The following is a 24,469-nucleotide window of genomic DNA, read 5'->3' as shown; positions in this document are numbered from 1 at the left end:
ACAATGAGAAAACCACACAAAAATACATTATAATTGCTGAAAACCAGTGATAGAGAATGACTGTCAGAAACTATGAAAGCCGGAAGTCAATGAAATGACATCTTCAAAGTGATGAAAGGAAAAAACAACAACTTTGGAATTCTATATGCATGATAATATCCTTAAAAATAAAATAAAAATATTTTCAGACAGGCAAGTAGAAAAAATATAACACTAGTATATCTACATGACAAGAAATGTTAAAGGAAATCTTTCAGGTGTAAGGATGATATCAGCTAGAAATTTGAATATACATACACTTAGAAATGATAGCACAGGAAATGACAGATATAGGGTAAACATGAAAGACTTTCTTGTTTTATCACGTTAAAAACTTCCCTAAAAGGTATCTAACTAGCAAAGCTAATGTATTGTGTGGTTTACAACATACATAGAAATAAAATGCATGACAACAACAGCACAAAGGATAAGGAACAAGGAAAGCATAGGGTTTTCAATGTGAAGAGGTGTAACATTTTATCTGTATAACAGACTGTAGATAAACTTAAAATACACATTGTAGACCATGATAAATTTAAAATGCATACTGAAAACCCTAGAACCACACACACACCCAAAAGAAGTGTAGCTAATAAGCCAACAGTGGAGAGAGAAAATGGAATACTAAAAAATACTCAATTACGCAATACAAAAAAAGGGGGGAAAAGATAAAAAGGAACAAAGCACAGATGGTACAAAAGAAAAAAATAGCAAGACGGCAAATAAAAATCTAACTATATTGAAATAAACTAAGCATAAGGTCTAAATACTCCAATCAAAAGATAGAGACAATCAGACTGGTTAAAAAAGAAAGCCTAACTATGCTGCCTACAAGAAATTTTAAATAAAAAGATGCAGAGAGGCAAAAAGTCAAGTATAGGAAAGATATAAGGGAAATATTTATCATTAGAAAGCTACAATGTCTATATTAATACTTGACATTATAGACTTCAAAACAAGGAATATTACCAGGGAAAAAAGAGGGATATTTCACAATGATAAAGAGGTCAATTCATCAAGAAGAAATAACAATCCTAAATGTGTACACTCTCAATAAGAACTGCAAAATACATGAACAAAACAAAATACCTCCAAGACCCCAAAATCAGTTAAAGATGGATGAGTATCTAGGTATTAATGAGTGATGTAACAGGATATCTAGACTTTGCTTTAAAATAATCAACCATCCGTCTGCCCAAAAGTGGGGAGACAGATGAAATAAGACAATTAAAACGCTGGTAATTTTTGAAGCTAAGTGATGAGTACAGAGAGTCACCATACTATCCTCTGTATTTATGCATGTATTTGAAATTTTCCATTACATAAAGTAAAAGAAGGAAGAAAGGAAAAGTTTATTGAACTACTGTGCACTAACTGAAAGGATACTACTGATGAGGGGTTACTGAAAACAGTGGCAAAACTGTGATTCTACGACAAGAATCCTCAAAGGTACCATTTTAGTTGTTAAAATGTGCAGAAATACTTTTGTATAATACTATGAATAAAATTAGACTGGAAAATACAGTATATCCTGAAATCACAACTGCCTGAAGAAATTACATTTAAATTTAAAAATTCTATTTTAGAGTTTCTTTAAAAGGCCTTAGTTTCTTTATCTGTAAAATGTGGATAATAATAATACCTATCTCATAGAGTCTTTGTGAGGATTAAATGCTTTAATACGTGTAAACTCTTGGAAAAGTGTAAGGCATATAGTAAATACTCAAATGTTAAAGAACATTTGCATTTTGTTTTACATTCTGTTTGCAGAAGTTAACAGTTAAAGTAGAACATTTAAACAAGCCAGTAGTGAAAATAAATTTGTTCACCCATATATACCAATTTTACACCAGAAGAGATGTTTACTAAACAATTTCCTTTGAGAAAAGCAGTAGTATATTCTGAAATAATAAATTAGATGAATCATTGCCTTTAATAAGCACAAAAATCTAAACATATTCAGCCTTATTTCAAACTGGTTAGCAAAACACTGTGCCCTATATTGTAATACAATGAGGCAAAATGTATTCAAAAAAATTTTGCATTTTACAATCACTAATACCAACAGCTCTAAGCCTAGCAAAGAAATTTCCACTGGAAAACAGTGCCTACAGGTCCAAAGGGAAATAAAATACAGTCTTCAGGTCAGTTTTACTTGATTTTAGCTTCTAATGAGCATAATCCTTTAGTCAGGGAACACTGGAGATGTCTGTATATACACAAGGCATATAGAGAGAAATAATAGCATGTAGTATATGTAGTTTTAGCTTTTTAATGTCACGTAATCATCCCACAATTACAAATCTCACACTGCTGGCTTTAAAATCTGAAACTATTTTTCATCAGGTAAACAGTATCTATTTCTTGATTCCCAAATGATTTTATAATTTCTAGTTTCATTTTGATAGAAGAGTTTGTTACTGTTACTTTATACCTATTTCTGCCTTCTGAGTGGACTAGAACATTCTGTATATAAATAAAAAAGAAACATTTCCTTTCACATTTCAAATAATTTTCTAATTATGATCTTCTACAAACAATTAGTATAGAAACTATATTTACTGATAAAATAATTAAACCTATGCAATTTACACTAATGGTCATTTGCTTGTATTACACTATAAAAGAAATAATATTCTTCTCTCTTATATCCCTCCATAGTTGACTTCTAGACTTAAGTATTACAATTTAGGGAAGCCCAATACCTTTAAAGAAAACTTTCCTTTAAAATAAGCTTAGCCACAAGTTCTGTTTATAACAATTTTTATAAAATACAGCAGTACTTAAGGGAAGCCTAGGGCTATACTTCTAAGGGATTATTTTAATTTTATAAAGAAAAGCCTTCTTAACTAACACAGCAGATTAGCATAATTAATTATCTTCATTATTACTTCCTATTTACATAGGGCTATGACCAGAAAAAGAAGCTATCTGCAAACTTAAAAGAATTGAAGGAAAAGATTAATTTTCAGAATTCAAACAACATAACTGCACCAAATTCTGCAAATGTTTACTGCCAACCAGAATCTAGTTTAGAATGAAATGCAAAATTACACACACTGTGGGGGAGGATGTAGCTCAAGTGGTAGAGTGCATAAGCATGCACGAAGTCCTGGGTTCAATCCCCAGTACCGCCTCAAAGTAAATAAATAAGTAAACCTAACTACCTCCCCCTCCAAAAATAAAATAAAATAAAATAAAATAAAATAAAATAAAATAAATAAATAAATAAATAAATAAATAAATAAATAAATAAATAAATAAATAAAACTTTAAAAATTACACACACACAGAGGTTTGGGAGCGAGAGGAGAGTGTTAAAGATTTAGATATTAGAATTTTATTATTAAGAACATTCACTTGCAGTGGTACTGGTATCAAATTTGTAACAATTGAGATGCAGTCATTTATATGCAGACATGGAATCACAAAGACTCTTCTATTTATCCTACTTCTATTCTTAACTAAATTTTTAAAAGTTTTCCTGTCAGAATTGACACTGGCAGTTTTGTACATTGCTGAGACCGCTCTGTTAGTTTGGCAGCAGCAGTCATCCAAAATTTAGCTGAAGTAATAATGAATACACTTTCATTAAATTAATGAAATAAATCTATGTGTATTTCATTAAATATATATTTCATAAAATGCACACTTTCAGTTTAAACCAAGTTGCATTAACTTTAGACCTAGAATGTCAGAGAAGTTGTTAGTTAAAAAAAAAAGTTACATGTTAGTAAAGATGCTCCAACTCATTTTTCACATTTGCAAAAATTACTTCATGAAACAGAATCTAATTTGTGCAACACTGCTCATTTAAAAATTAAAATTGACTGTCATTTATATTAATACTTGCATGATACAACCACTATCTAGTGTTATTTATACATGAATATATAGTAAAATATACAAACATGCATGGAAATGATAAACACCCACTTCATTATGGTTATTTTAGAGACAAAGGCAGTGGGATTGGATGGCAAACACACAGGGTTTCAACTACCACTTGTGTCTTATATTCTCCTTTAAAAAAAAAAAATTCTGAAGCAAATATGGCCTAAGGACAAAATTGATAATGCTAGTTGAAAGGTTAAAAAAATTTTGTTGCCCCTAAAAATATTTTTCTGTAAAATGTGGCATAAAATATAAAACATTTTATTTCTTTTTTTAAAGAAACAAGGAATATGAAGTATTCTTGTTAAAAAAATTTTTTTATTGAGGTATGGTTGATGTACAATATTATATGTTTCAGGTGTACAACATAGTGATTCACAATTTTTAAAGGCTATACTTCATTTACAGTTATTATAAAATACTAGCTATACTTCCTGTGCTGTACCATATATCCTTGTAGCTTATTTATTTCATACATAGTAGCCTGTAGTTCTTAATCCCCTACCCCTCATTGCCCCTCCCCACTTCCCTCTCCCCACAGGTAACCAATAGTTTGTTCTCTATATCTGTGAGTCTGTTTCTTTGTTATATTCACTAGTTTGCTCTATTTTTTAGATTCCACATATAAGTGATACCATATTTGTGTTTCTCTGTCTGACTTATTTCACTAAGCATAATACTCTCCAAGGCCATCCAATCTACTAGGTACTTGAAATTAAATAAGTTAACTATTGTAGTGAAATTAAATAAACAGAATCAATTTTCTATGTGGGAAAGATGAAAAATTATTAGGAAAGAAGTTTGACTTAAAAAGCAATATAAATGAAGAAAGGTATTATTATTACACACAAAAATATGAATATTAATACCGCTGAAGCATACTTAAAATGGCTAAAATGGTTAATGTTATATATATTTTACCATAACAAAACAGAAGTATATTATGAGCCAGACCAATTTAGACTGAAGGAAGACAATATTTTATTTATAGATAAAAACTAAGGACAAAAGTTCAAAGCGGGAATTTCTGCTGATTAACAGCAAAAATCCAAAGGTGAAAAGTGCAGCTGACTGGCACACTAATGTGATTCTACATCCATCAGTTATAAATCAAAATATGAAAAATGGCAAAAAGAAAAAGAAAATTTAAGATTACATTGTCATCACTCGTATGGATAAAATAATGTGAAATAGCAAACCTTAAATTCATTTTAAAGAAATTTCTGAAATTTTCCAACTTAGCAATCTTAGCACCATTTTTGATTTCTCAACTTCAGTTTAATTCTTGATGACTATGTATGTTCCCCTTGGTTTCTACTACCTCTCTGACCCCTCATTTTGAGGTTCCTTTCTGCTTTCATACCCTAAATGTGGAAGCAGCTCCAAAAATTCCATTTTTGCCTTCTTTGTCCTTGCTACATTTTCTCCTTAGGGCATCATGTGATTTCAAACATCATCAGTAAGAGAATGACTCATTAGACATGAGATCCTTGAGGTTACAGACTGATGTGTTCATCTCATATGCCTGGCAAAAGGCAGATTTAATGAAACATTTGTTCAAAAAATGGGTGGATGGACAAATGAATCACTCCAACACTTATTTTCGGCCTGATTCTTCTGAACCACATCTCCTCTTTTTCGCATTTTCAATTGCCATCTGGACAGGTGATACCAAATTCATGCTGAACATTCTCCCAGCTACCTGCTTATCTTCCTTCCTTCCATCCACCTGACTCAAAGCTTAGGAGTCATCTTTTATTTTTCTTTATCTCTTTCCTCTCACATCTAATTAATCGACAAATTTCTCTCATATTCTCCCTTCTTTCCAATTACCTCCACTGCTGCCTTAAAGGCCAAAATCATTTAACTAAACTGAGATGAAGAGAATTGGCTGGTTTTCCTACTGCTTGCTCCTTCCTTCTCCAATCTACCCTTTATTTTGCTTCAGAATGAATTTTCATGGCACAAATATGGATCAAAACCCCTCACTGATTCCCCAGTGCCTATTCTGCAACACCCAAGGTCTTTAGCATTGCGTTTCTGTGTTTATTTTTTTATTGTTTATTGTAGTAAAAATATATATAACATTTAAGTCATTTTAGTATATATTTCAATGGCATTAGGTGCATTCACATTATACTACCATGACTACTATTTATGTCCAGAATTTTTTCATCATCCCAAATGCAAACTCCATACCCATTAAATACTAACTCCCCATTACTGTGAGCCCCTGGTAACCACTATTCTACTTTCTGTCTCTAAGAATTGGACTACTCTCTAGGGATCTCACATAAGTGGAATCATAAAATACGTGCCCTATTTCTGGCTTATTTTACTACTAACATAACATCTTTAAGCTTCATCCATGTTGTAGTATGTGTCAGAATTTAGTTCCTTTTTGAGGCTGAATAATATTCCATTGTATGTATACACCATATTTTATTTAATTCATTCATCAATCAATGAACATCTAGGTTTTTACCTTGTGGCTACTGTGAACATGCTACTATAAACACTGATGTACAAATATGTCTGAGTTCCTGCTCTCAACCCTTTTGGATATACACCTAGAAGTGGAATTGCTGGATCATATGGTAACTTTGTTTAGTTTTTTGAAGAATTACCAGCTGGCATATCATTTTAAAGTCAATCACAATCTGGGTCTAACCTCACTTTCTGTGTATCTCTCCTCACTGCAGTCTAGTCCTCTACCATTCAGCCAAACTGAATCTCAACAGAGCCTCTTCCTTCCTACCTCTATAATCCTTTAAACTTGCTGCTCCCTGGAATACTATTTCCTATGTGCAAATATACCTACACTTCGAGGCCAGCTCAAGCACCACCTACTCCTGAGAACATTCCCTGACAATGGTTAAATGAATTAAAATGGATCAACAATAAAGGAATAAAGATAAATTTTAGATAAAAGTAATTCAAAATTTCCAATCAAGCTGAGGGCTGTCAAGGAAAACTAAATCATACCTGCTCAAATCTTTTTTAAAGTGCTATCTGTCAACATTTTAAATGCACATGCCAGATGACCCAGACATTCTACCCAGGAATATGTCTGAACTAAACCTTGACACAGTTGCAGAAAGGATTTGTGCAGCACTGTTTTAACAGCAAATTTAAAAAATAAATAGAAACAAACTAAATATCCATTCACAGGGGAGTAGATAAACAAATTATGATACAATCATAATCTTAAGCAGCTATTAAAAGGAAGTGGATTTATATGTACTAAGAATACACTACAACATACCATGAAATTTAAAAAGCCATTTCTGGGGGAGAAGGGAAGAGCTCAGTGGCAGAGTGAATGCTTAGCATGCATGAGGTCCTGGGTTCAATCCCCAGTACCTCCAAATAAATAAATAAATAAATAAAAACATAAACATAAAAGCCATTTCTGCTTAAAATTGTGAAGGTGAATTTTTTTGTATCCAGAGAGAAAATTTCATTTCAGACTGTTAAAAGTACTTATCTATAGTAGTTTGTAAAAAGGATTCACTTACGTAAGTTGATTACAACAACCATCTATTCTGTAATTTTTTAAAATGTCTCAAATATTCAGGAAATCCAACTTGGTTCTGATTTTAAAATGTAAAGATACATACTTAAAAGTAGATTATTCTATAGTCTAACAAAAGACACCCTGGAGAGTTCATAATATTCCTGCCAAAAATAGACATAACAAAACTAGCAATTCTGTAATATTTAGAAACAAAGTGCTGAGTGGTTTAGATATTACAACTATGTATCTTTAAGTAGAGGGGAAAAAACAAACTGTATAAATGGGTGTTCTCCAAAGAAAATTAAACATCAAAGGTTTTTTTCCTTCTTTTTTTAAATTAAGGTATAGTTGATATACAGTAAGTTTCAGGTGCACAACATAGTGATTCACAATTCTTTAAAGGCTATACTCCATCTATAGTTATTATAAAATACTGGCTATATTACCTGTGCTGTACAATATATCCTTGTAGCTTATTTGTTTAATACATAGCAGTCTGTAGTTCTTAATCCCCTACCTCTATCTTGTCCCTCCACCCTTCCCTCTCCTCATTAGTATAATCCCTAATTTGTTCTCTACATCTGTGAGTCTGTTTTTCGTTACATTCACTAGTTTGCTCTACTTTTTATTTTCCACATATAAATCACATCATACAGTATTTGTCTTTCTCTGTCTGACTTATTTCAGTAAGATTAATACACTTCAAGTCCATCCATGTTGTTGCAAATGGCGAAATTTCATTCTTTTGTAATAGCTGAACAGTATTCCATTGTGTGTGTATATATACACCCATATATCCCACATCTTCTTTATCCATTCATCTGCTGACAGACACTTAGGTTGCTTCCATATCTTGGCTCTCGTAAATAATGCTACTATGAACATTGAAGTACATATCTTTTTGAATTAGTGTTTTCATTTTCTTCAAAAACATCAAGATTTAATACTATAGCTAAAACCATTCAAAACTTGCCAGACTTTTTGAGCTTTACTACTTTAAAAAGAAAACCTATACAACAAATGGATACATCTCTAATACTGAGCAAAAGAAAACAACAAAAGAATACACAAAGTATGACTCCATTTATGTGAAGCTGACAAACAAGCAAAACTAAACTACTGTTTAGAGATACATACATTGGTGATAAAACGATCAGGAAAAGCAAGGAAATTATCACAAAAGACAAAAAAGTAATTACTTCTAAGAGGAAAATGGCTGTAATCAAAGAGGGGTACACTGGAAGCACCTCTGGGGCACTAGCAATATTCTATTCCTTGACCTGGATGGTGTTTACACAGGTGTTTGCTTATTATTATTATTCCTTAAGTAGCACACATTTTATGCATTCTTCTGAACTTCTCACAATATAAAAACTCTAGCTAAACCTAATTTTTAATACTATTTAATAATAATATGTAAAGATTTCTGCAGGTGAACTTTTATTCTGAACATGTGCTCACATATTTCATCTAAAAGTTTCAGCTAATAGTGCACAGCACAACCTGCCAAACGTAAAAGAACAACCAAATCATCAGGAACTCAGACAAAAAGAACAAAGAGATCTCACTGGAAATTCTTAAGGTTCCAATGCTTCTCACATTTTAATGCAGATTTCAAACTACAGATTCAGATTCAGTAGGCCTGCAGTGGGACCTGACATTCTGCATTCTAACCCTAGTGAAGCCAATGCTGCCAGTCCATAGCCTCTGAGTACCAATTTCTTAAGAATCCATTAAAATGCAGCTGGTATCAAGACTAGCTGATAAAAGGAAAGGGATTCAACAGGTGCTGAGAATATGTGCCAAGCACCTTACCTCATTTAACCCTACCTCGACTCTATGAGGGGCATGTTATCAGTTATGTTTTACAGATGAGGATAGTGAGGCCTAGATAAATTAACTTGCCCACAATTAGCCAGCTCTGTAAAAAGAAAAGGAGCCAAAATATGAACCCAGTATGTTCCAAAGTGCCAAGAAAGGAATTCACTAAATGTGAGCGAATGAGAAGCATGGTGAAAATAGTGCTTCAGGAAGCAGAATTCAAAGGACTCTACAATCGCACAGCACTCCTATCAAATCTCTGTTTGCATACAGAGCCAGCTACCTCACTAACACAAAAATATTCTGCAAAGAACATAATGCATTTTGACAAGATGCTGTAAGAGAATGGAAATTTTCATTTCCACTTATATTTTTTCTGGTGGTGGTCAGAGCAAAGGAATTCATGAAGGGTAAATAATGTCTTGACTACTCCCCACCCTCAGGAAACCTAAAAGACAATGGCACATACACATGAAGTAAATCTTTGTTTCACAAGCTTGCTTGGCCATTAAAAAAAAAAAATTATCACCTAGTAGGTACATTTCCTGGAGATTGTTTCAGAAAACAGGGATGGGTCCAGGAATCTTAATTTTTTTAACAAGCACCAGAGCAGATTCAAGTTCAGAAAACCTTCAGTCGTACTTCTAAAACTTAACCTCATGTTCTCATTGACAGTTTTCCTATGCCTTATATACTTTACCAAGCAATAGGTTTAAAATATGGCTAATAAAACCTGGAGAGAAAAATAGAAACTATTATAGTAGGAGATCTTAGAGTTATGGAGCAACTAAACCCTTATTTTTACAAATGAGGAAACCGAAGTAAGAAAACTTAGGTGACTTCCTTAAGGTCATGTAATTAGTGGCAAAACAGAACCTGTATCAGCCCAATGCTCTTTCTAACACACGCACCAAAATCCATTTTTAAAAGAGCAGCAATAAAGCATTACTTAGTGATGACCACCAAAAAGTCACTAGTTGAACAAATCTGGCACATCCACACAACGAAGCTGGGAAAATGATTAGGGATTACCTTTGTTCCAATAAGTCATGATCTCCAAGATATATTAAGTGAAATGCTGAAGTGTACATAATATGGCAACCTTTTATGTAAGAAAGGAAAAAGAAGAATATTTTTATAGAGATATTTGCTTATTCTTTCAAAAAGAAACACTGAAAGAATAAACCAGAAACTAATAAAAATTAGGAGGAGGCTGTTCCGAGTACCAGCCATGTGGTGTACCTTGGCAATTTCCCTTCTTGGTCCCAGATCTGAAGATGGCAGCAGTGCTTGAGGGGGTGAGTGACCTTCCTCCAGATTCTTTAAACATTTTGGTAATACCATCTATCCCTTTTCTTCCCCCAACCCTTGAGATAACAGTTTTACCCTGTTACTAATCTCTAAGTTACCCTACCCTACTCTTCTTGGCTCTCTCAGTCTTGCAATCTATACTAAGTCTCCTCTCTTTGAAATATCTAGTATGTTTTCCATTTTCTTGACTCGATCCTAAAAGAATATTCCAAGGGTAAAAAGAATTACAAACAAATTTTAGACTTACCTCAGTAATTTTGTTAGTAATAATATGAATACTATATTTTTTCTTTTTTATGAATATTTTTAAAATTTATGTGTACTTTAGAATAAAGCAAACAAATGTGAACAGTACTAAAAACCAAGATTTTCAGTTAAAGAAAAGAGAGACAAATATAAAAGCTAAAGAAAAAAGTCAGTTCAAATTAAGTTGGAAATATCACTATAAAGTTTTGATTTCTAAAAACATATTTTCTATCTCTGTCCATTAAAAGGACCTAGAAATAATGAAGACCCAATAGCAGTGAGCATTCCTAGCCCTCAGATCTTGGTTTCTAATGGCATTTTCTGTAAAAGAAACTAGGTCTCCCTAGAAGAATGACTGATTTCAGATCAAGAACAGGGAGAACACAAGGTGCACCTGGGATATCTTTGTTTTGTGATAGAAAACATCCCAAAGACCAACAGGACATGTCAAAAGGATCTGACACCAGCTTGAAGAGGCTTATACTGGCCAAAGTTCAGCATCAAAGAGACTAATGGCTACAACTAAGTGTAAAACAATGAATAAATAAAAACCCACGTGCCTACAGTGGTACAGAAAATAGCAAAGAAACTCATTTGCCACCACTGAGGTGACCAATTCTTTACTAAGAGAATTTACAATGAAGAGCAAAGGTAAACCCAAACAACTTGCCTTATCAGGGAAGACTTACAGTAGTTCATTCTCAGCTGATGGTGTCTTGCCAGCTAACAAATGTGGAAGGAATAATAATAATAACAATCATCCTTTCACAACCTGCAATGAAACTGATTCAACCTCCAATGAAACAACTGATTCACGCAAGGATCATTAATGGACGTTAAAACCAACAGGTGAAAGATGGAATAGAGTAACTGCATTGCATTAAAAGTGCTACCCTAAGACTACTTGATCCATGTAAAGGGAAACCTTTACAATGGAAATACTGAGGACTTCCACATTAGCCAAGTGATCAAATTTAGCATCTTTATTATACTGGTAAAAGCTGACATAAAGTGTGATACAATATGAATGAATACACAGTATCACAAAGGTCTGCAAATATGAATATAATCAAGCCTTTAGATTTGTCTTAAAAGAGGATAAAGGAAGGAATTCATTGACACAAGGAAATAGGAAGACAAATCATGAATGTGGGAGAGTCTGCCAGAGAACCAGACTGGTCCCTTCCAAAAGTCAATGTCACTGAGGGAAAGAAAAAAAATGGGGGAAAGGAGAGGAGGCTGTTTTATATTACGAAGCAAGAACTAAATAACAGCCAAACGCAATTTGGATTCTGTTTCCTACTTTAGACCTTTGCACTAGCTGTTCCCTGTGTCCCCAAAACTTCGTGTTAAATGTCCTGCTTTGTGTCTTACAGCCTGAACATTGCCTTCTCCCTGAGGCCTTCTCTAAACCAATCAATCTCCTTTAGTCTTCCTTTTCAGCCGCATGTTATTATCCTATCACCCTCTTACTTTTTAAAGTTCTATTTGTTTGTTTGTTGTGGGGGAGGTAACTAGGTTTATTTATTTAATAGAGGTACTGGGGATTGAACCCGGGACCTAATGCATACTAAGCACACACTCTTACCACTGAGCTATATCCTCCCCCCATCACCCTCTTTTATTTATCTGAAGTACTTATTACGCCCTGAAATTTTATTCATTCCTCAATTGCTTTCTTCATTCTCATATGTAAGATCCAGGAAATCAGAACCCTGGCCTATTTTGTCCACTGTGACCCTAATATCTTGAATCATGCCTAGCACACAGTAGCATTCAATAAATGTTTGCTGAATGAATGGACCAATGAGGAAAAAGGCAAGAAAGACTCAACAGACACTTGGGATCATGCAATGCCTCAGGAAGCTCATAAGGAACATCACCCCTAAGAATCAAGTGCATACACTGAATGAGCATTTGAGTACCTAACATGTAAGTACTAAATGTGACCATAAGATACTAAAAATGTTACATATGAATTATACTGCATAATATATCTCTTTTAAGATATTTGGCTGGAATTAATTAGCAGAATAATTTTCTTTTTGGGTATTAACTTTAACCTAGTTGTGCAAGGGCAACAGTGGTTAAATGGTGGAGCACACAGGAGATACCCTACAGAGTTGGATAGAGTAGTTAAGTGAAAAAATGCCTCTGACCTAGGAAAATGAATGCTCCAGTTATAAAAATGAACATGATACATATGAGAGGCAGTGAGACTAGCCTGGCTTGAACAGACTGCATAACGGGTATTATGGAAACTAAGGCTGAAAAGGGACAGCGAGGGCCATACGGAGAGCTTCAAAGATAAGAAAGCTAGGCAATAATGAGTTATCATACATTCCTGATCAGAGGAGAAATATTCAGACCGTAGTCCTTTAAGATTGGTCTGTCATAATACTGTCACTTCAATCTTAATCATTTACAAAAATTACCAAGAAGAAAAACTCAAATAACAGCAGCTACTTTTTATGGAGTGTTTACCATGTGTTTGACACTTAGTTAAGTATTTTACAGGTATGTCATGAGGGAGGAAGTACAACTCCCATCTGAAGATGAGGGAGACTGAGATCATACAACTGGGAAACAGCAAAGCCCTGGCAAAGAGACCAGCTAAGAACTATAGCATTACGTCAGTCCGCCTTCAGCTCGTGAAAGCCTGGTCTAGAGTCATGTCAGCAAATACAACAAGGAACAGGGGAACCTGAGGGACACTGAAGAAGATAATACAGAACTACACGGCAGGATACAAAAGATTAAAAAAAAAAAAAAAAGAGGATTAACAAATGATTCCCAGTTTTATGGTTTACCAGACCAGAATAAAATTATTTTATCTACAGAAATGGGGATATTGTGAAGAGAACTTGGTAATGAAGGTTATCTTAAGGGAGGAGAGAGATGAAATAATGGACTCAGCTGAGTTAGAGGATATGCTTTATAAAGCCCCTGGAAAACCAAGAGGTATAAAGGGGAAAGAACACATATAGATGGATCTAAGAGACATCAGGGCAGTGGTGTCAAATGAACACATGAATAAGCCCAGTTCTCCAAAGACAGAAAGAAAAGCACAGAGGAAAAAAGAAATCATGTATTTCTGCTACAGGTATGTTTGCATACAGGACAAGTATGCCACCAGAACTACACTATGAGGAAGCAAGGAGATAAGTTCTCCTTGTCCCAGTTTTAATGTTCCATAACACAATGTAATAATAATGTTTTAAGATTTGAGTGTTTACTATGTGCTAGGCAATGTGCTAAGAAGTTCACATGCGTTCCCACATTTAATTGTCCCATAACGTGGGCATTATCCTCATTTTGTAGATGAAAAAACTGAGGCTTAGAGAACCTAAGGTCCATATCCAGGGAAAGTAGCAGAACTAGGGTATGAGCCTTGATCTACCTGGGGCCAAAGCCTATGATCTTAATTTTAATTACTATATTAAAACAAATGATTATCAAGCCAGTCCACAGAACATTGTAAACCATTAAGTTTCCTGTGTGGGTGCATTATATATACATAACATAAAAACTGCCATTTTAATAAGCATTTTAAAATATGCAGTTCAGTGGCATCAAGTACATTCACACTGTTGTGCAACCATCACCACCATCCAACTCCAGAACTCTGTCATCATCCCAAACTAAAACTCCATACCCATTAAACAGTAACTCCCCATTCCCTCCTCTCCTCAGTCCCTGGCAACTACCATTCTATTTTCTGTCTCTATGAATTAGACTATGCTAGGTACCTCATATAAGTGTAATCACACAATATTTGTTCTTTTGTATCTTGTTCTTTTGTGGCTTATTTCACCTAGTATAATGTCGTCAGGATTCACTACCATTAAGTCCCTTTTAAGTTAAATAAAATGTGAAATTCTAACCCACACATCATTATGTACCCCTATGGGAATTATACCCCAAAATTCCATTATGATTTATGAAACACACTTGGAAGAGGGAGCTACATTTACTGGAAGGGGAAAAAAAAAAAAGAGGAGGAAAGATGAGAAAGACAGACAAACCAAAATTTGAAGGGTCCACAGGAAAGTAAAACTTTAGATTCAGTAGTAAGAAAGCAGCTTGCTTGATTTTGACTAGACCAAAGGATCTATTTGGAAAGATGTTATTTGGTATTTCAAAGCAAAAGCTAAGAAAGCAGTCCTGCAAAACAGACTGCAAACATCATACTGACGGATCAACCAAAAAAAGACAAGACACTGGTGTTTTTTGGCAAGAGACAGCAAGATTACTAGAAAAAAAGCTTTAAAAATAAACACTGAAATAGAAGGATAAATTCTATTTTCCCTTGACTTCCGTCTGAAAAACCAGCAGATGGGAGAGGCAACAATTAGTAAAACTGTACTGATCAATCCATATTTAACATCAATCTTTCTCCAAATAATGCACCAAGAACTTCATTCTGGAAAAAAAAAGTCTTGTTCTCCATATAGCAACAGGAATCAAACACTCAAGATGAGAATAATAAAGGAAACACAAATTGGGAAGAGTATGCCATACTAGCGAATTCTTTAAAATAGGTGAAATAAATGCACCCTAAATATTAAATATTCTAAGGGAGAATTAGTAGCTAAAACTAAAAATTGTCTGCCTTCACAAAAATTAAATGAAATACCTCAGATGTATGTATTACTAGGAGATGAGAAGAAATAAGTTACTGTTGAAGCTAAGTTACTGTCTAGAGTAGTAAAATTTGACAAGTAACTATTGCTGTATATAATACATGCACATTTATCACACACATATATAAACAAGTATCAAAACATCACAAAATACTTCCATCTTTGAAGCAAAACAGAACAGCAACACTAGAAAAAAATCAAACAAAAAATCTAGGAGAAAACTTCAGAAATTGAAAAGTAGAAATTTAATACAGGAAGAATAAGAATTCAAAGCAAATTTGCTTCCCAATACAGGTATGAGTAAGGAAAAACTACTGTAGACATTTAGAAGAATGTCACAAGAAACAATTTTAAAAATAAGCTGCAGTGTTATGAGCTATTTTTAAATGACCTCTCTACCATATCTTTCTACATAGAACAAACTGTCACAATATAGAAGAATGAACACATTACCTTCACTCTTCTGTCAACCACTACCATAAAGCACTCATTTTCAGTTAAGATACAGATGTTACGCGTTCAATACTGCACCACATACAGATTCCATTCCATTCAAAAATTCGTAAAATTTTTGCAGTGTAGGTGATAACATGTTAAATTAACTATAAAATACCAGAGCAGTAAGATGAGGAACTTGTATTGAATAGAAGTTCAATATCAGAGATGCTAAGTAGCCTCAATCCACATAAACAGATTCTATAAAATAGTTTAATATAGTTCTGGCTTAAACTGTCAACATTACCCCAAAAGGAAAAGGACCTTCTCATTTTACTTATTATTGGGAGGCACGAGACAGTACTGATCAAATTAAAATCATACAGTGTTTCTTGTGCCAGTTTACAAAACAAAAACAAAAGCATCATCACTCTAAAGCTGTCACCACTTAGTAATCTGAAATATTTTAATTGCAGCTGCAGTGCTTGTGTTTATTGCCTGTGCATATGACTCACTCTCAGAAAGGTTCTCCCAAGACTGGTGGATTTTTAAGAATGCAGAAACCATAACTGGGGCATACTGTGTGGGAAGTATCATGATGGTGAATGAATAAAAGGGGAAAAGAATTTATGACAGAATTTTTTTAAGTGTTTATAAAAAGCAGGTTCACTCATAAAAGGTAGATTTCTCTGCAGAATAACAGGAAAGGTTGGGGAAAGCCATCCTGGCTCTGAGAAGCTTTCCTTGACTTCCTTGCTTGGATTCAGTGCATTTCTTACAGTACAATATATTTAACTAGTTTCCTAGTCTGGCTCCCCAACCAGACTGTAGGCAACTTGAGACCAAAAGCTGTCTTATCTTAGAATCATTAGTACCTACTTCCCAAAATGTCCAGCGCACAGAGGGCCCTCAGTGTCTTTTCATAAAATTGATTACTGAATAATCAATCCTATATTTATCTTTTATTTTACAAAAGCACTTTCACAAACATTACCTGTTTTTGCTTCATTTAACAACCTTGTGAAGGGGGAAGGGCATTATTTAACCAATGGTTTCTGGTTTTATAGAGACTGACTAAAACAACCCTGAAATCAAGAAGATAATCATGTATTTGTTCATCTTTGAGATAACTTCTCCTTGGGACCTCAATATTCTTGTAAATCCCAGAGGTTTTGCTAGTATTCTCACAATAGGTAGGAATCACACAGCTCTGAATCTTACAAAAGGATTTTAACTACAGGTTTTAAAGCAGCGTTAGAGAAGGTGCTCCTAGAAATCAGACATTTAAGTAGCATCCAAGCTATTTTTCCTGATCCAATTTTTTGTGACTGTGAGAAGCTAAGAAATTGCAAAAGGCAAAATGCTGGAAAGTGAATGATGTCATGGATGTCACGAAGTTGCATCAATACCTGATGATGATTTAGCACAATAATGCAACACATTATGCCAAGAAACATAATGTCAAACCACCAGGATATTTTACTGCATTAATTTCATGACTTTATTAGCAAATTGAAGTGCAGTGGCTCTCCAATTTTCTACAATGGAGAAGTTGCTGGTTTAGGTTTACGTCCTTAGCAAAGGCATTAAGAAAATCTACAAATCTATGGAAAAGGCTTTAAGAAAAGAAAAAAAATGGTCAAAGATTTAGACAGTATTAAACTAAACAGGTGTCATTTTAACAATCAAAAAGCTTTTTGAAGTAGACAAAGCATTTATGGGTCAAAGTAGATTGAGTAATATATTTGTACTGGGCTTGTCAGAAGCAGTTACAAGGTGTAAAATGACAACATACAATAGAAAGGTATCTCAGTCAGATTATACACATGAATATGCTCAAAATTAGGAATTAGACACAGAGCATCACTATTCACTGTAAAAGCTACAGACTGAATCTTAAGTGTTCAATTCTAAATGATGCTATTTCCTCTCAAATTGTCCTTGTCCCTTTAAACCCATGATGTCATCATTATCAAGCACAAGCAAAACAAATTTAAGTTACAAAAGGTATTTGGTGTTTCCAAGTCAAAACCATTGCCTCAACAATTCCCCACAGTACAATTCCAACTGAAGCCATCATTCCTCAAGGAAGAGACCACAAAGCTTCATCCAGCTTCCCTACCTGAGAGAAACAAATCAAAGTCTCTGAATTAGCATTCAAACAATAACAAAAGTTGTTCTCAAAAAGGGTAACAAGTATAGTACAATGTTCCTGCTAGCAAGTGAGAACTGGTAACGTGTCTGAAGCTTCATGCTGAGCAATCGGAAACCCACCACAGAAAAGTCCAAAGACTCTGACAATTAAGAAATGAAGCCTTTATTTTCCTAATAAAATTCGGGAGATTAACAGACAAAAACAATTGGATATTCCGAATTCTAACAATCCAAAGGTTTCAAAGGAATGAGGACTTCATTAGCACCGAAGTTACTTTGCAGAGGCTATCAAGGTCTTGCAATTGTTCTTCCTTCGTTTATAAATTGGTTCCTACCCTCCACAGTTCCCTCTGCAAAAATAATTCTCACCAGAAGCATTCCAGTCACAACGTGGATTGCTGTCTCAATCAACGAGATCCGCAGTTCCTACTTCATTGGGGGAATGCTCAAAAAACTAAGGAGTAGGAAAGGCTGCTTGTGTTTTACTTCTTAAGCCAATTACAAAATCTTCCCTTTGCAGCTGCAGCTTCAGAGATGCTGCCCTTCGCCGCAGCCCTAATTCTGGAGGGCACCAACTCCAGCTTCTCTCGCAAGGCGTTAATGATTTGGGGTCGAGCTGGAAGATAATCTGATACCCCAGACACCCTTACCCTGGTCACACACCCTTTCGTGGCCCCGGTGAGGGAATGAGAATCGCTCTGCTAGAGAAGAGAGGCCGGGTTCGCACCCATCCCAAGGGTTGGGTGGAAAGGGGCTCACCTCCTCCTTCTCCTCCCTGTCTAACGCAGGGAGGGCGAGGATGACTGCGGCAAGGCCCTCAGGCCAGCCGGCACGGACCCCCGCGCGGGGTGCAGGGCCTGCGCTGGACCCTGGGCATAAAGGGCAGAAGGCGCCAGCTCCCCGCCGCGGCCCCGGGAGAGGGAGAGGCCTCACCTGGCCCAGCCCGCGCCACGCTCTCGGGTACGCTCCGCTGGCGAAGGCGGTGAGGGAGCCGGGGATAAGACCGGAGCAGAAGTGCTCCGCCCCAGGCCGCGCCCGCCGTACTAGGGGGCTCCTCACAGCTGGCGGGATACCGAGCCGGTCGGAGCCGCCATCTTCCTCCACTCAAACGCCGCCGCCGCCGCCGCTGCTGCTCTGGCCGGGAAAAGACAGCGCGGAGCGCGCATGCGCCGGGGACGGGCACGGAGGACGCGCGCGCGCCCCCACACACGTCAGCGAGGCGGGCCCGCGCAAGGGGCCTATGGGCGGTGCCATGTTGGGAAGGTCTTTGGTTTCCCCATCACCCACCACCTTACGAGGCTCTCCAAGGTAGGAACAGCGCCTAGGGGAGCGAAGCTGGAGTAAGTGAACATCGCGCTTCCTCTCTTGCCTTCCTCAGGTGCCAACAAATGGCCTGAAAGCTGCACTCACCCTTCTTTGCACTGCTTGAGACAACTGGGCAGTTTCCCCAATGGCTTGAGACTATGATAGACATTAAGCCAGGAATTAATTCATTTGTACCCCTGGGGGACTGATGAGCACAGGGATAGGCTGTGGCAGATGGAAGTGCTCTTGGATGTCAATTGAAGGAGAGAAACTCAGTGCCTTGGTTATGCAACCAGAGCTTCCCGTAACTGTAACAACCACTGTATGTCTTGTTACTAGCTCCATTTTTAGATGAGGAAACTGAGGCACAGGATGTATCATTTTCCGAAAGCCACAAATACGGGGAGTTGGGGTGGGGAGGCAGGATTTGAACTCAGTCTGGTTCCCAGGCTCTTGTGTTTTCCACTATCACTATCACCAGGTGGTGGATTTCAGAAAAATCCCCCTTCCAAGGGAGCAACCTGGTTTGAAGGTGAGAACCTTCATGAACCCATCTGTACTACATGTGGTCTAAGGAAGTGCCAGAGATACAGAGGCCAAGGCCTCAGTCTTCACTCCTTGCACCTAAGATTGTAGCAACCTTGAGCTGCCAGCCTACCGCCCTGGGATAAAATGGATCTTCTGGGATATCTCTTAGGACGAACCCAAGTCTGCTCCGAAGCTGGGAAGGCAAAACACTATTGAACAGAGTTGGGTTAACCTCACTCTAGAAAGCACTAGATCTGTGTCCTACAAACGTGAATAATGCAAAGATCCCTGGGAAAACACTCATGGAATCCTAGTATTAGAAACACTGATCAAGTCTTTCAGTTAGGAAATGTCACTGCAAAATAAAAATTTGGCAATTGTAATTGGTAAAATAAATATTAAAATCGTATCATTAAAAATCCCAAGCTTAAAAATTGTCATAGAACTTGTGAACAACACCCATTCCCCATGCTGAAACACCCTGTAGAGCTGAATGTTAGAAACAAATACTGGAGCAGCTTTTGAAGTGCTTCCTTTTAAAAATGCAGGTTCTACCTTTTGGCTCTCTGAGCAGCACCATGGAGGTAAGAACAAGCACCTTATGAAAGGTGGCAAAAAGGGAGCCAAGGAGAAAGTAGTTGATCTGTTTTCTAAGAAATATTGGTATGATGTGAAAGCACCAATTATGTTCAATATAAGAAGTATTAGAGGAGGAGGGTTTAGTTCAGTGGTAGAATGCGTGCTTAGCATGCACGAGGTCCTGGGTTCAATCCCCAGTACCTCCACTTAAATAAATGAATAAACCTAATTACTACCCCCTCCCCGCAAAAAAAGAACTGGGAGAAGTATTGAAAAACACTAGTCACAAGGAACTAAAAAGCACACCTGAAGGCCTCAAGGGTTGTGTTTTGGAGGTGAGCCTTGCTGATCTACAGAATCATGAAGTTGCATATAGAAAATTCAGGCTAATTACTGAGGATGTTCAGGGAAAAAATTGCATAACTAATTTCTGTGGCATGGATCTTACCTGTGACAAAATGTGCTCCACAGTCAAAAATGGCAGACCATGACTGAAGCTCATATTGATGTCAAGACTACTTAAGGTTATTTGCTTGTCTATTCTCTGTTGGTTTCATAAAAAAAAAAAAAAAAAACAACAATCAGATTCAAAAGACCTCTTATGCTCAGCACAAACAGGTCTGCCAAATCTGGAAGAAGTTGATGGAAATCATGACTCAAGAGGTACAAACAAATGACTAGATAGAAGTGGTCAATAAGTTGACTGCAGAGAGCATTGGAAAAGACGTAAAAGGCTTACCAATCTATTTATCCACTCCACAATCTCTTTGTTAGAAAAATTAAAATGCTGAAGAAGTCCAAGTTAGAATTGGGAAAACTCATGGAGTTTCATGGTGAAGGTAGTAGTTCCAGAAAAGCTACTGGGGATGAGATAGGTGCTAAAGTTGAATGAGCCGATTGATATGAGCCACCAGTCCAAGAATCTGTTTAACTTAAAATGACTTTAAGACTTAAACATAAGACACCATAAACTTCCTAGAAGAGAACATAGGCAAAACATTCTCTGATATAAATCCTAGCAATGTTCTCCTAGGGCAGTCTACTGAGGCAACAGAAATAAAAGCAAAAATAAACAAATGGGACCTAGTTAAACTTATAAGCTTTTGCACAGCAAAGGAAACCAAAAATAAAACAAAAATACAACCTACAGAATGGGAGAAAATAGCTTTAAACGATGTGACTGACAGGGGCTTAATTTCCAGAATATACAAACAGCTCATACAACTCAATAACAAAAAAACAAGCAACCCAATCCAAAAATGGGCAGAAGATCTAAACAGACATTTCTCCAATGAAGACAGACAGATGGCCAATAGGCACATGAAAAGATACTCAATATCACTCGTTGTCATAGAAATGCAAATCAAAACAATGAGATATCACCTCACACTGGTCAGAATAGCCATCATTAAAAAGTCCACAAACAATAAATGATGGAAGAGGTATGGAGAAAAAGAAACCCTCCTACATTGTTGGTAGGAATGTAGTTTGGCACAGCCATTATGGAAAACAGCATGGAGATTCCTTAAAAAACTGAAAATAGACTTATCCTATAAGCCAGCAATTCTACTCCTGAGCATATATCTGGAGGGAATGCTAATTCAAAAAGATACATGCACCCCAATATTCACAGCAGCACTATATATAATAGCCAAGACATGGAAGCAACCTATATGTCCATCGACAGATGACTGGATAAAGAAGTTGGGGGCAGAGGTATAGCTCAAGTGGTACAGTGCATGCTTAGCATGCATGAGATCCTGGGTTCAATCCCCAGTACCTCCTCTAAAAATAAATAAACAAACAAACAATCAAACCTAATTACCTGCCCCCACCAAAAAAATTTTTTTAAAAAGAAGTTGTGGTATATTTCTACAATGGAATACTGCTCAGCCATAAAAAAAGAATAAAACAATGCCATTTGCAGCAATATGGATGGACCTGGAGAATGTCATTCTAAGTGAAGTAGGCCAGAAAGAGAAAGAAAAATACCGCATATCACTCATATGTGGAATCTAAAAAAAGAAAAAAAATGGACACTAATGAACTCATCTATAAAAACAGAAACAGATTCGCAGACATAGTAAGCAGCCTTATGGTTACTGGGGGAAAAGGGGTGGGAAAGGATAAATTTAGGAGCTTGAGATTTGCAAATGTTAGCCACTATATATAAAAATAGATTAAAAAAACCTAAATTTGCAACAAAATGTAAGCATGGAAATAAAATAAAAACAAGCATTCTTGGAATAAGTGAGCCAGTCAAATAAAAAGATACATGCACCTCACTGTTCATTTACAATAGCCAAGACATGGAAGCAACCCAAATATCCATCGACAGATGACTAGATAAAGAAGTTGTGGTATGTGTATATATACACATACAATGGAATACTACTCATACATAAAAAATGAAATAACGCCATTTGCAGCAACATGGATTGATCTGGAGATTGTCATACGAAGTGAAGTAAGCCAGAAAGAGAAAGAAAAATACCGTATAATACCACTTACACATGTAATCTTTAAAAATGAACTTATTTACAACATAGAAATAGACTCATAGTCATAGAAAACAAACTTACAGTTACAAGGTGGGAAAGGGGAGGGTGAAGGGATAAATTAGGAGTATGGGATTTGCAGATACTAACTACTATATATAAAATAAACAACAAGGTCCTATTGTATAGCACAGGGAACTATATTCAATATCTTATAATAGCCTATAATGAAAAAGACTATGAAAAGGAATATATATATGTATAACTGAATCACTATGCTGTACGCCAGAAATGAACACATTGTAAATCAACTACACTTCAATTTTTAAGAAATCAATTTAAAATTCAGAGTTTGAATGGTGAGAAATTTTAAAAATCTTACTTGTGGAAAAAATGCAGGTTCCAGGGCCCACTTTTGACCCTACCTCAGACTTCTAAAGCTCCCCAGGGATTCTGATGCCCAGTTAGGTTTGGAACTGCTGGATCATATTAGAACAGGGTCAAATACAGAAGCACTCCACGCTGAATCTCCTAGCTCAAAGATAGTGGAGATTTTTGCCTGTTTTGTTCACTGCTTTATCACCTAATTATAGAGACTGGCACACAGGAGGCACTCACTAAGTATTCGTTGAATGAATGAATTGGGATTTTGAAAACTAAGAGGGCATTCAGTCAAATATTGAGTGAGCACCTACTATATGCCAAACCACATGATATGTACAGCAATATGTCTTTAAGTAAAGCAACAAAGTCCCTGCCCTTATGAAGGGCCTCACAGTTTTACTGGGAGACAGACAATCAACAAGTAAATAAGCCCATATAAAATTATAACCTGTGATACGCACAAAAGTATTTTTATTAAAGCAAAATCTTTGGTAATAATCACAGTTGATGTATATTGTGTACTCTTAGCCAAGCACTGCTAAGTCGATGCCATTGTTGAGCTTACTTTGTAGATGGTGAAACTGAAGCACACAGGGATTAAGTGGCTCAACTCATGGTCATAAGCAGGGTTTGAACTCGGGTGGTCTCACCTCAAAGCCTTTGCTATTGAACTCTGCACAATGTTGCTTCCAGCAAACAAGAGGAGGCAAGACTGAGGTCAGTTTATACAACTGGAAATTATCTCCTAGATCATGGAGATTTGGGGGCAGGGAGGTTATGTGATGAAAAGACGTTTCGTTTATTCATTTATTTAAATCCTCTTTTTTTTTTCTTAGTAGCGGGGAGGTAACTAGGTCTATCTACCTATCTATCTATCTATTTATTTATTTTTAATGGAGGTACTGGGGATGGAACCCAGGACCTCGTGCATGCTCAGCATGCGCTCTACCACTTGAGCTATACCCTCCCCCGGAAACGATGTTTTCGAACAGTCTCTCCGCAGTATGAAGACAGATTGGGACACGATTAGAGAAGAGGAGGCAAGATATAAAGCTAGGATGAGAGAGGGGCTATGGTCTTAAGTATAAATGAAAAGTTAGTTTTCTTCCAGAGCC

The 24,469-nt window shown here is 36.2% G+C and overlaps 1 protein-coding gene and 1 pseudogene across 1 annotated transcript in view; one reads left to right on the top strand and one right to left on the bottom strand.

Annotated features, from left to right (window-relative positions):
• Positions 1–19,227, bottom strand: part of FBXO42 (F-box protein 42) — an 80,373-nt gene extending 61,146 nt beyond the window's left edge. The window contains exon 1 of the mRNA XM_010957476.3: positions 18,994–19,227. The gene's annotated coding sequence lies outside the window, so the exon portion shown is untranslated. The remainder of the gene's footprint in view (positions 1–18,993) is intronic.
• Positions 19,228–19,835: 608 nt separating this feature from the next.
• On the top strand, positions 19,836–23,341 carry LOC105071138 (small ribosomal subunit protein eS1-like; annotated as a pseudogene).
• Positions 23,342–24,469: the final 1,128 nt, after the last annotated feature.

This window comes from Camelus bactrianus, chromosome 13, assembly GCF_048773025.1.
Source record: "Camelus bactrianus isolate YW-2024 breed Bactrian camel chromosome 13, ASM4877302v1, whole genome shotgun sequence".
Classification (NCBI taxonomy): domain Eukaryota; kingdom Metazoa; phylum Chordata; class Mammalia; order Artiodactyla; family Camelidae; genus Camelus; species Camelus bactrianus.
The sequence above is the reverse complement of the archived record's forward strand: the minus strand, read 5'-3'. Positions and strand labels throughout refer to the sequence as shown.